This window comes from Pelophylax lessonae (assembly GCF_965119305.1).
Source record: "Pelophylax lessonae genome assembly, chromosome: 3".
NCBI lineage: Eukaryota > Metazoa > Chordata > Amphibia > Anura > Ranidae > Pelophylax > Pelophylax lessonae.
In genome coordinates this window covers 204,180,265-204,190,368 of record NC_138770.1, presented here as the reverse complement: position 1 = coordinate 204,190,368, position 10,104 = coordinate 204,180,265, and positions in this window count along the sequence as shown.

Here is a 10,104-nt window from a genome sequence, read left to right as displayed (position 1 = left end):
AGGGTCCTTGCGCAGCTTCGGGATGAGTACTATAAGGGCTTCCGTCATGGAGGGTGGCAGACGTCCCTCCTTCAGAGCACAAGTAAACACTTTCAACAAATGGGGGACCAGCAATTCCCTATAGTGAAGATACCATTCAATGGGGAAACCATCCAAGCCAGGTGTCTTATTATGTGCAAACGTAGCTATGGCCTTGTCAATCTCCTCTGTGGTCAAAGGGGAGTCTAAGAAGCTAGATTGGTCGACCGACAATGCGGGCAATTCAATATCATATAAAAAATCATCAAGTTCGATAATAGTGTAATGGGCCTGGGTGTGGTATAAAGAGGAATAAAATTCAACAAAACTATGAAGAATATCAGGAGTTTGTTCTACAATGACACCGGCCTGGTTGGTGACCCGGGGAATGATACAAGGTTGAAAATCCGGCCTAGCCAAGTAGGCCAACAAGCGACTGTTTTTGTCCCCCAGTTCAAAAATTCTTTGATTCTGATATAACAGTTTTTTCTGGGTGCGCTCAATAAGGACGAGATCCAAATCACGGGCTCTGGCCCGCCAAGCGGCGTGATTCTGAGGGGAGGGGTCGTCAGAGTATTGCCGTTCAGCCGTATGCAATGCCCGTTCGGCGTCAACCAACTTGGTCTGACGCGCCTTCCGAGCATGGCCTATGGCAGACGAGAAGGTGCCCCGCATAGTGGCCTTGAAGGCGTCCCAGGTCAGCAGTGCCGACCCCTCCCGTCCATTGAGCGCCCAGAAAGAATTCAATTCCGTGAGCCCCTGATCAGTCACCGCAGGGTCCGCCAGCCACAGAGGGCTTAGTCGCCACAATTTATAATTAGGTGGGGACCCCAAAGCAAGGTCCACCAGCAAAGGGGAGTGGTCAGATACCGCCCGAGGGAGGTACCTGATCCCCGAGAGCGGACCCAGCAGTTCCCGAGAGAGCAAACAGAGGTCAATCCTAGATAGAGTGTGGTGTGAGCTCGAATAACAAGAAAACTCAGTAATCCCCCCATGTTTCCACCTCCAGGCGTCCGTGAGGTCCAATTTGTCTAAGTAGGAGCGCAGGGGGGTATGTTGGGAAGAAGCAGCCCCAGAGCGGTCCAAAGCATTGTCGAGGACCGTGTTAAAGTCACCCGCCATAATAAGAGGGCCCTCCGCCATTTCCAAAACCAAACCCAAAACACGGTCAAAGAATGACTTAGTAAACGGCGGGGGGACATAAACATTCACCAGGGTATAAGGTTTACCTAAATATTCAATAACAAGGATAACAAAGCACCCCATAGCCTTGCCTTGAGAGATGATCCGGAGACGGGCAGGATAAAGCATACTATATGGTAACTGGAGATCACGCAGCCGCCTCTTAACTGCCATAAAGGAGGCCCGCTGCTTTTGGGTGGCTGCAGAGAAGTCAGGAAAGATGGAGATAGCATTATTATTGTAGGAGACACGGCCCTTCTCCCTGGAGGCCCGTAGCACAGCCTCCCTGTCCCGGAAATGCAGAAGTTTAATGAGAAGAGGACGAGGTGGCGCCCCCGGTGGCAGGGGGCGCAGCGGCACCCTGTGCGCCCGTTCAATGGCGAATAATGGAGAAAAAACATTCTTCCCAAAGGTGTCAAGGAGCCACTTTTCCATAAATGATTCGGGGGTCTTTCCCTCCGCCCCCTCAGGGAATCCCAGAAAGCGGAGGTTATTACGTCGGAGGCGATCCTCCATGTCAGTGATCTTATCAATGGTGGCCGTGTGACCCCTCTGCAAATCAGACACAGTGGCCTGCAAGGGGCGGTGGGCATCCTCCAGGTCGCCAATACGTTGCTCCGCGTTGCCCACCCTATGGCGGAGATTATGGACATCCTGCTTCAGGAATGACATCTCCATCCTCACAGACTCAATTTGAGTAGTGAGAGAGGCCTGACAATGGCGGATGGCATCCATGATGGCAGCAAGGGATGGCTCAGGCCTATCTACCCCCACCCCTGCCTCAGCAGTGGGGTCTAGGGGGGAGGAAAGAAGAAGGTCACTCACAGTCTCATGTCGGTGCAGGGAGGAAGAGTCGTCAGGCTCCGAACCACCTCCGTGGGAGAGAGAGGCGGATGACTGCAAGGATCGTGCAGCAGCAGCTGGCTGGCTCGAGCTCCGTGGCGGGCCGGCGCCATCTTGGGACCGCTCGAGGAGGGAGGCCGACGGCCGGGATCCAGGCGCCTCCGGACCAGGGGGACCGATCTTCACCATCTCCGCTGATGCACCGAGGGATCAGGAGTACACGGGCGTCGGAATCAGGTGAGTAGCGGCTCGGGGTTCCACAGGATCACTGAAGGATCAGGGCAAGCAGGAGAGAGCTCCGGGACCGCGCTGCTCTCACATCAGTAGCCGGCCACGCCCCCTCCTTTTTAATAGCTGATCCTGCTGGTAATTCAAGTGGCAGCTTTTCTTCATCCCTTGCATGCGTTGCCCCAGTTTCACCCACCCATACTGATAAAATCTTCACTACCCTGCCTACTCATATTAGCTGTGGGGACTGTAGACAAGGTATTTACCAGCTGCAACAAAGTTGCAGACAATTAAGACAATACACCTAGCTGCCCACACTCACCAGTACTTAGCCTGTCCTTTTCTTCAAAGACCTCTGTGTCTTTAATTGAGCCTGTTTTTTTTCTGCCAGGGCCTGGGTTAGAACCCACAGCGCCCCGCCATTCAGAACTTTGCTCATCCTTTCTTCTTTGCTGCTCCGGTGAGTTTACTCCTGTCCCCGCCTCCCAGCGGGACTTGGATGGCCTCGGCTCTGCCCTGCTTCTACTTTCACCGCCTCATTTCTTCTTGTCCTCCGCCGCGGCTCTCTTCTCTTCAGCCCTACTGTGCACTGCCTGTGGGCTATACGGCTTCTTCAATCCTCTTCCTCTGCGCTCCGTCCTCCTGCCTCTTACAGCTCCACCTCTCGCTCCGCCTTGCTGTTCCCTTGTCACCTGCTCATCTTCTTCCCTCACAGACTCAGTTCCGCTGCCCGCTCCTCCACTACCGTCTTCGGCCGCTTGAGGTGCCATACTGTACCCTCCAGATCCTTCACTTGACTCTTCTTGTCACGCAGGTAAGTTCAGGCACTGACGAATCCAGGTTTCTCCACCTTCCGCTTCAGCCCTCTCGATAAGCTGTCTATGCAGAGTCTTCATGTCTTAAGGTGAAATGCCGCCAGCTACACAGTATAGCTCTCTTGCCTGAGCTCCGCAGCTTGTATTATCCCGCGAAGTCTGGCGCCAATTTCAGTCAGGACCCCTTATTTATAGACCCCAAGGGGCTTCCAGAAGCTTCTAGCAGCCTCCAAAGTCCCCTACCTATCAGGTACAAGCCCCCCATGGGACCATGCCCTCACATGCAGGGGGAGCCTTGAAACCCGCAGGCTGCGGTGATCCCATGAGGAAAAGGGGGGCCTTGAAACCTATTTCCCCTTTTCCCAACATTTTAGAAATTACAGGAACAATAGACAGTTGCATAGTTAAAATACTATGCGAAAATCTGAACAAATACAGGAGGAGTTTCTCTCCACAGATACATTAACATTAAACCATGATATAGAAATGAAGGACCATTGCTTTCACGCAATGTCATACAGTTAATCAATTGTCAGAGCCCTGCCTGGAGATGCGATGTGTTTTGTTTTGATAAAAAGGCCTTTCTTTAGTACAGTTGTCCATAGGACTACAAAACGGTACCGCTCTTGCTCAAAGGAAGATAAATAAGGAAGGCAATGCTTAGGTGGAGAGGATCCGGAGAGAAAAATAAAAAAGGAAGAGAAAAAGGGAGAAAAGAGGGAAGAAAGGGGGGGGGTGCGGCCATCTCTGTCCTGGAGGGTTACTATAGATATATTTACTCGTAGGTTGTGCTAGTGAGAAATAATCTAGCCAGGGCTGCCCAGTGCTTTATTGTAGGTCAGTAATGTTGTCAGTTTCTCATTCGCCAGGGTACTGTGATCTGCATACTTGTTCTAGGTCAGTGACTACTATTGTTGCCACTTTTTCCAGGAAAATGTATTGGCCTTATATCCATCCTATTTTTAACCTTGGCAACAAGTTCCATTTTTATTAGTCAGGCCACTAACGTACCAGCCAGGTGGCAAACATAGAGACTCAAAGTACTGAAGCTGATGCATTACAATGACAGCCAGGCAACATGAATTTATAGAAGCTGATCTTCAGTGGCAGTCAATGTATTTCTCTTGTAATGGGTAAGTTAATGATTATGCAAATAGCTGCCTGTGTAAAATTCTGCATTGTTTTGGAGTCAGCCAATTTTGCTTCCCGCTAAATTGTCTATAATATTTCATATAAAGACAAATAGTGTGATGTTTGTAGTGCCTTATTTGGGTCACAAGATAATCTGAAATGTACACCCTTCTATAAATATTTTGTTAAAGCCCTTAAAATTGTGGCCTTTTCTCTGTATATGTGTGAATGTTATGGTAGTAAACACTTCTACATTATGCAATGAGAAAGGAATGCTCTCTCAATGGAAAATGTCACGATTGCATGTGTATGAGTTCCTGGTAATAGAACTCCTCCGTTACAGCTATTAAATGCTAGGTTACTGTAATATAAAACTTTTTTTTTTTAAATATGAAATAGCATGTAAGAGGACCTGTCACTTGGTGTGTCTTATACCATCTGCTACATTTGAAGAAGTGAAACATGATAAAATGCATTTCTAAAATTCTTGACATTCTTGATTGGCCGTTTGACTTGAGAAACATGTAATTGTGTGTAACTAAATCTATTCATACACATATTATGGGTGGAATTTACTGTGGTAAAGTGTTTCCTCTAACCTAGATGCAGTATTCTCCATACCTACTGTATAGGTTTATTCTTCTGTAAAGTTATTCCCAATTTCACATATACATTCCACATGGTTTTAATCTGTTCCATAGAATAGAAGTGTGATCTTGCATCATGTGACAGATTTGATTTTGCTAAATTTGGCGATTGGGAAATATTTTTATTGCTTCGATTTAAAGAAGACCTCTGCTAAGGACTGCTTGCATCTATGCTGACCATACACGCACTCTGCAATACAATGCTGGAAGAAAAAGAGCACATTGAGCCAGTTGCATACCTAGCATATTTGACACCTGGATTGGATTTTTAATGCCCCATTTGTATGTTCTAATTATTTTTAATCATAAAATAAACTAAAAATGAATAATGACCTGAGGGTAAAAAGAAAAAAAAAATGAAACCCCATTTACAGGTTTAACCACTTGCCGACCGCCGCAAGACTATCTACGGCGGCAGTCAGCCCCTCACAGGCAAAGTGACGTAGGTCTACGTCGCTCGCCTGTGAGGGTTTAGGGAGCGAGCGCGCGCCGCCGGAGGCGCGCTCCCGCTCCCGCGTGGTCACGGACCCCCCCGCGCGTGTGACCGGCGGACCCGATCGCCGCCGGCCACTCTGCGATCGGCGGGGGAGAGGGAGAAAGTCAGGCAGCTTGTGTAAACAAGCTGCCTGTCATTCTCCTCTCTGTATGAGAGCTGATCACATGGATCTACTATGTAGATCCATTGATCACTCTGCATACAGTTGAAGCCACAGCCAATCACAGTTAGAATCACGCCCCTAGGGACACACACAGCCCCTCCCTCTCAAATAAAGTTAACCCCTTCACTACCAGTGTATTTTTACAGTAACAGTGCATATATATAGCACTGATTACTGTAGAAATGTCACTGGTAACCCCAAAAGTGTCAAAAATGTCAGTCAAGGGTCCGATCTTTCCGCCGCAATGTCGCAGTACCGCAAAAAAAATCGCAGATCGCCGCCATTACGCGTTAAAAAAAAAAACAACAAAAATGACAAAAATCTTTCCCTTTGTTAGTAAACGCAATAACTTTTGCGCAAACCAATCAAAATACGCTTTTTGCGATTTTTTTTACCAAACATAGGTAGCATAAAACAAATTGGCCGAAAATATTAAAAAATTTTGATTTTTACATTTTTTTTTGGGGGAATTTCATATAAAAAAAAGGGAAAAATATTGCTATTTTTGCAAAATTTACGCTCTTTTTTTGTTTATAGCGCGTGATCAAAAAATCGCACAGGTGATCAAATACCGCCAAAAGAAAGCTCTGTTTGTGGGAAAAAAAGGACGCCAAATTCGTTTAGGTACAGCGTCGCACGACCGCGCAATTGTCCGTTAAAGTCACGCAGTGCCGAATCGCAAAATACCCTCTGGTCGTTTAGCAGCCAAATCCTCCGGGGCTTAAGTGGTTAATAATGATGCAATGCACAAACAATCATAAGAGAGTATAGGTAAAACCACCCCTCAAGGAAAAACTTCTCTCACCCACCAAAAAAACGGCCTTGTCTCTGCCACCCTGCAAACATTTCCTGCGTCATGTGATGCATCAGCGCCAGGTGAAGCCTGGAAGAGCTGCACTTTCCAACACATTGTAGCGGTCCATACAAAGCCACATGCTGTTTTATGCATGCCTTTGAAGGTAATGCTCCTCTGGTCCATACGGACTGCAGATGCATAGCATCAAGTGCAGTCATAGGAAACCCCCTTCCTGCTGGCTGTACCTGTTACCAGGGCCATATTACTGAATGGGCATGCTGGGCAGTTGCCTGGGGGCCCCACCTGCCAAGCAACCCAGCCAAGCATTATTCCAGATTCCCGTGTGCATCCCACTGCCGAACTTATCAGGTGGCAAGCGCCTGTCGGCCCTGTGCTGCTGTCAGGCCACTTTGGCCATGGAGGGGGAGCCCACAACTGTAGGAATGCCTGTCCATCTCCATGGAAACAGGCACACACAGGACAGTTGAGTCTGATTCCCGTCTGTGTGTGTTCACCGGACCCAGCTACCCAACTTGGAAGCTGTCATTAGCCTGGCACTGCTGTACCAAAAAATATCGCCTTATCGATAATTTGCATTTTTATTCTCATGGGTGATTGTGTAGGCAGAGCCCCAGCACACTGCATTGCCTGGGGTCCTTTAATGCTCTTAAGATGGCACTGTGTGGTACATAACTGCATCAAGCCTCAGAAATGAAAGCTTAGATAGTTCAGGTTAAACTGCACTTGACAGAAATTACCAGATATATGCCAGTTTGCAACTAATTTTACCAGGATAAAAATATAGGGATCTTCCTTTGATAACATGTTACAGAAGGAGACTCTGGGTGCGTCATCTATACTCCTTTTTTTTTTTTTTTTTTCACAATAGACTCACTGACCTGAAACAACGTTCGGGACACCCGATTTGCACATGCTTGTATTGCGGTTGAGTGACTCACGAAGTTGTAATATTGATGACAGCCATTGTAACGACACCTTTAAGAATAAGTCGACCATAGTCATTCCCATATATTGTGTATCGAGTGTGTGTTTATATATTTATTTATTTTACAAAGTCCTTTTAATTCTAAGGGCTCTTTCACACGGCCGCTCCGTGTGAAAGCTCCGCTGCGGGACTTTTTTTTTTTTCACGGAGCGTATGACATTTGTGTCATCCGCTCCGTGTGTCCGTTTGCGGATGATATGCGGACATAATGTAAGTCTATGGGGATTGCGGATGTCAGCGGATGACATCGCTGACATCCGATTTTCCTTCCTTTCCGTTTTTTGAACGGAGGAAAAATAGGGTTCTGTTCCGTTCCAAAAAACGAACAGAAATGAAAGGAGGAAAATCGGATATCAGCGGATGGTATTCCGCTGACATCCGCAGTGCCATTGACTTACATTATGTCCGCAAATCATCCGCAAAAAAATAGGATGATTTGCGGACACACGGAGCGGCCGTGTGAAAGAGCCCTAACGGTTCCTTTGTTTTGTTTTTGTTTGGTTTTTTTTTGTGTAAATCAAATTTATATTATTGGAAAGATTTTTTGTTTTTTTTTAACCACTTTAATACAGGGCACTTCCCTCCCTTCCTGCCCAGGCCAATTTTCCCCTTTTAGCGCTGTTGCATTTTGAATGACAATTGCGCAACCATGCAACACTGTACCTACACCAAATTTATGTCATTTTCCCCCCACAAATAGAGCTTTCTTTTGGTGGTATTTGATCACCTGTGCGATTTTTACTTTTTGCTAAACAAATAAAAAAAGACCGAAAAGTTTGAGAAAAAAAAAAAAGTTTTTTTGTTTGTTATAAAATTTTGTAAATAAATAAGTTTTTTCCTGCACTGATGAGCACTGATGAGACTGCACTGACAGGCACTGATGAGGAGGCACTGATGAGGAGGCACTGATGGGGTGGCACTGATGGGCGGCACTGATAGGCGGCACTGATAGGCACTGATATGTGGCACTGATAGGTAGCACAGATATGCAGCATTGGTGGGCACTGATAGGCGGCACTGCTGGGCACTGATAGACGGCATTGATGGACACTGATAGGTGGCACTGACGGGCACTAATAGGTGGCACTGACGGGCACTAATGGGCACTGATAGGCGGCACTTGGGGGCACTGATGGGCACTGATGGGCGGCACTGATGGCAACTAATGGGCACTGATAGGCGGCACTGGTGGGCAATAATGGGCACTGGCGGGCGACACTAAAGGATGGCAATGATGGGCACTTGTGGGCAGCACTGATAGGGAGGACACTGGTGGGCATCACTGATGGGGAGGGCAATGGGGGGCTCCCTGAGCCCTGATTGCCATCCCTGGTGGCCATAGTGGGCATCCCTGGGGTCATAGTGGGCATCCCTGGGGTCATAGTGGGCATCCCTGGTGGATCTAGTGGCACCCCCCCGAGGGTCTGCACTGGTAATCAATGATCTGATTACCAGTGCCGACCCCCCCCCCTGTCAGGGGAGCCGCCGATCGGCGCTCCTTTACTCGTGCCTGTCAGGCACGAACTAAGGAAAGCCGATCAACGGCTGTTCCTATTTACTATGTGACCAGCCGTGATTGGACACGGCTGATCACATGGTAAAGAGCCTCCGTCAGAGGCTCTTTACCGAGATCGGAGATGCAGGGTGTCAGACTGACACCTCGCATCACCGATCGCCGCTCTGCGCGCCCCCGGGGGGCGCCCAGAGCTGTGTTATCCTGCCGCCGTCATATGACGTCCGGTCAGGATAACACAACCACATTCCCGCCGTCAATTTGTAATAGGGCGGGCGGGAAGTGGTTAAATAACATGTCCTGCTTACTTGTTTTGTGCCATTGTTTTGCACAGAGCAGCCCCAATCCTCTTCTTCTTGGGTTCCCCCATTGGCACTCCTGTCCCCTCCCACCAAGTGCCCCACAGCATCCTTGTGTCACTCAGTCACCTCCCCCCCCACACGTTGGTAAGCACCAGGCATACATTAACCCCTCCCGCTCCAATATAATTAACCCCTTCCCTGCCAGTGTCATTTTTACAGTAACAGTGCATATATATAGCACTGATTACTGCAGTAATGTCACTGGTACCCCCAAAAGTGTCAAAAATGTCAGTCAAGGGTCCGATCTGTCCGCCGCAATGTCGCAGTCCCGCAAAAAAAATCGCAGATCGCCGCCATTACGCGTTTAAAAAAAAAACACCAAAAATGACAGAAATCTTTCCCTTAGTTAGTAAACACAATAACTTTTGCGCGAACCAATCAAAATACGCTTATTGTGATTTTTTTTTACCAAACATAGGTAGCAGAAAACAAATTGGACAAAAATTTAAAAAAATTTGGATTTTTACATTTTTTTGGGGGGGAATTTCATATAAAAAAAGTTAAAAATATTGTTATTTTTTCAAAATAAACACTTTTTTTGTTTATAGCGCAAAAAGTAAAAATCGCACAGGTGATCAAATACCACCAAAAGAAAGCTCTGTTGGTGGGAAAAAAGACATAAATTTCGTTTGGGTACGGCGTTGGCATGACCGCGCAATTGTCAGTTGAATTCGCACAGCGCTGAATCGCAAAAGTGGCCTAGACGTAAGACAGCAAAATCCTCCGGTGGTAAATTGGTAAATACAATGTCTGTCCACCAGATGGCGCTGTGAATGAATATGAATCAGCTTCCAATGGATAGATGTTTTGTACTGAATAAATTGCCGCAGCTCTAGGGAATAAATACCAATGTATTCGATGTTATTCAAGTATTCTGAAGATCACAATCTTTTATGTAGTATTA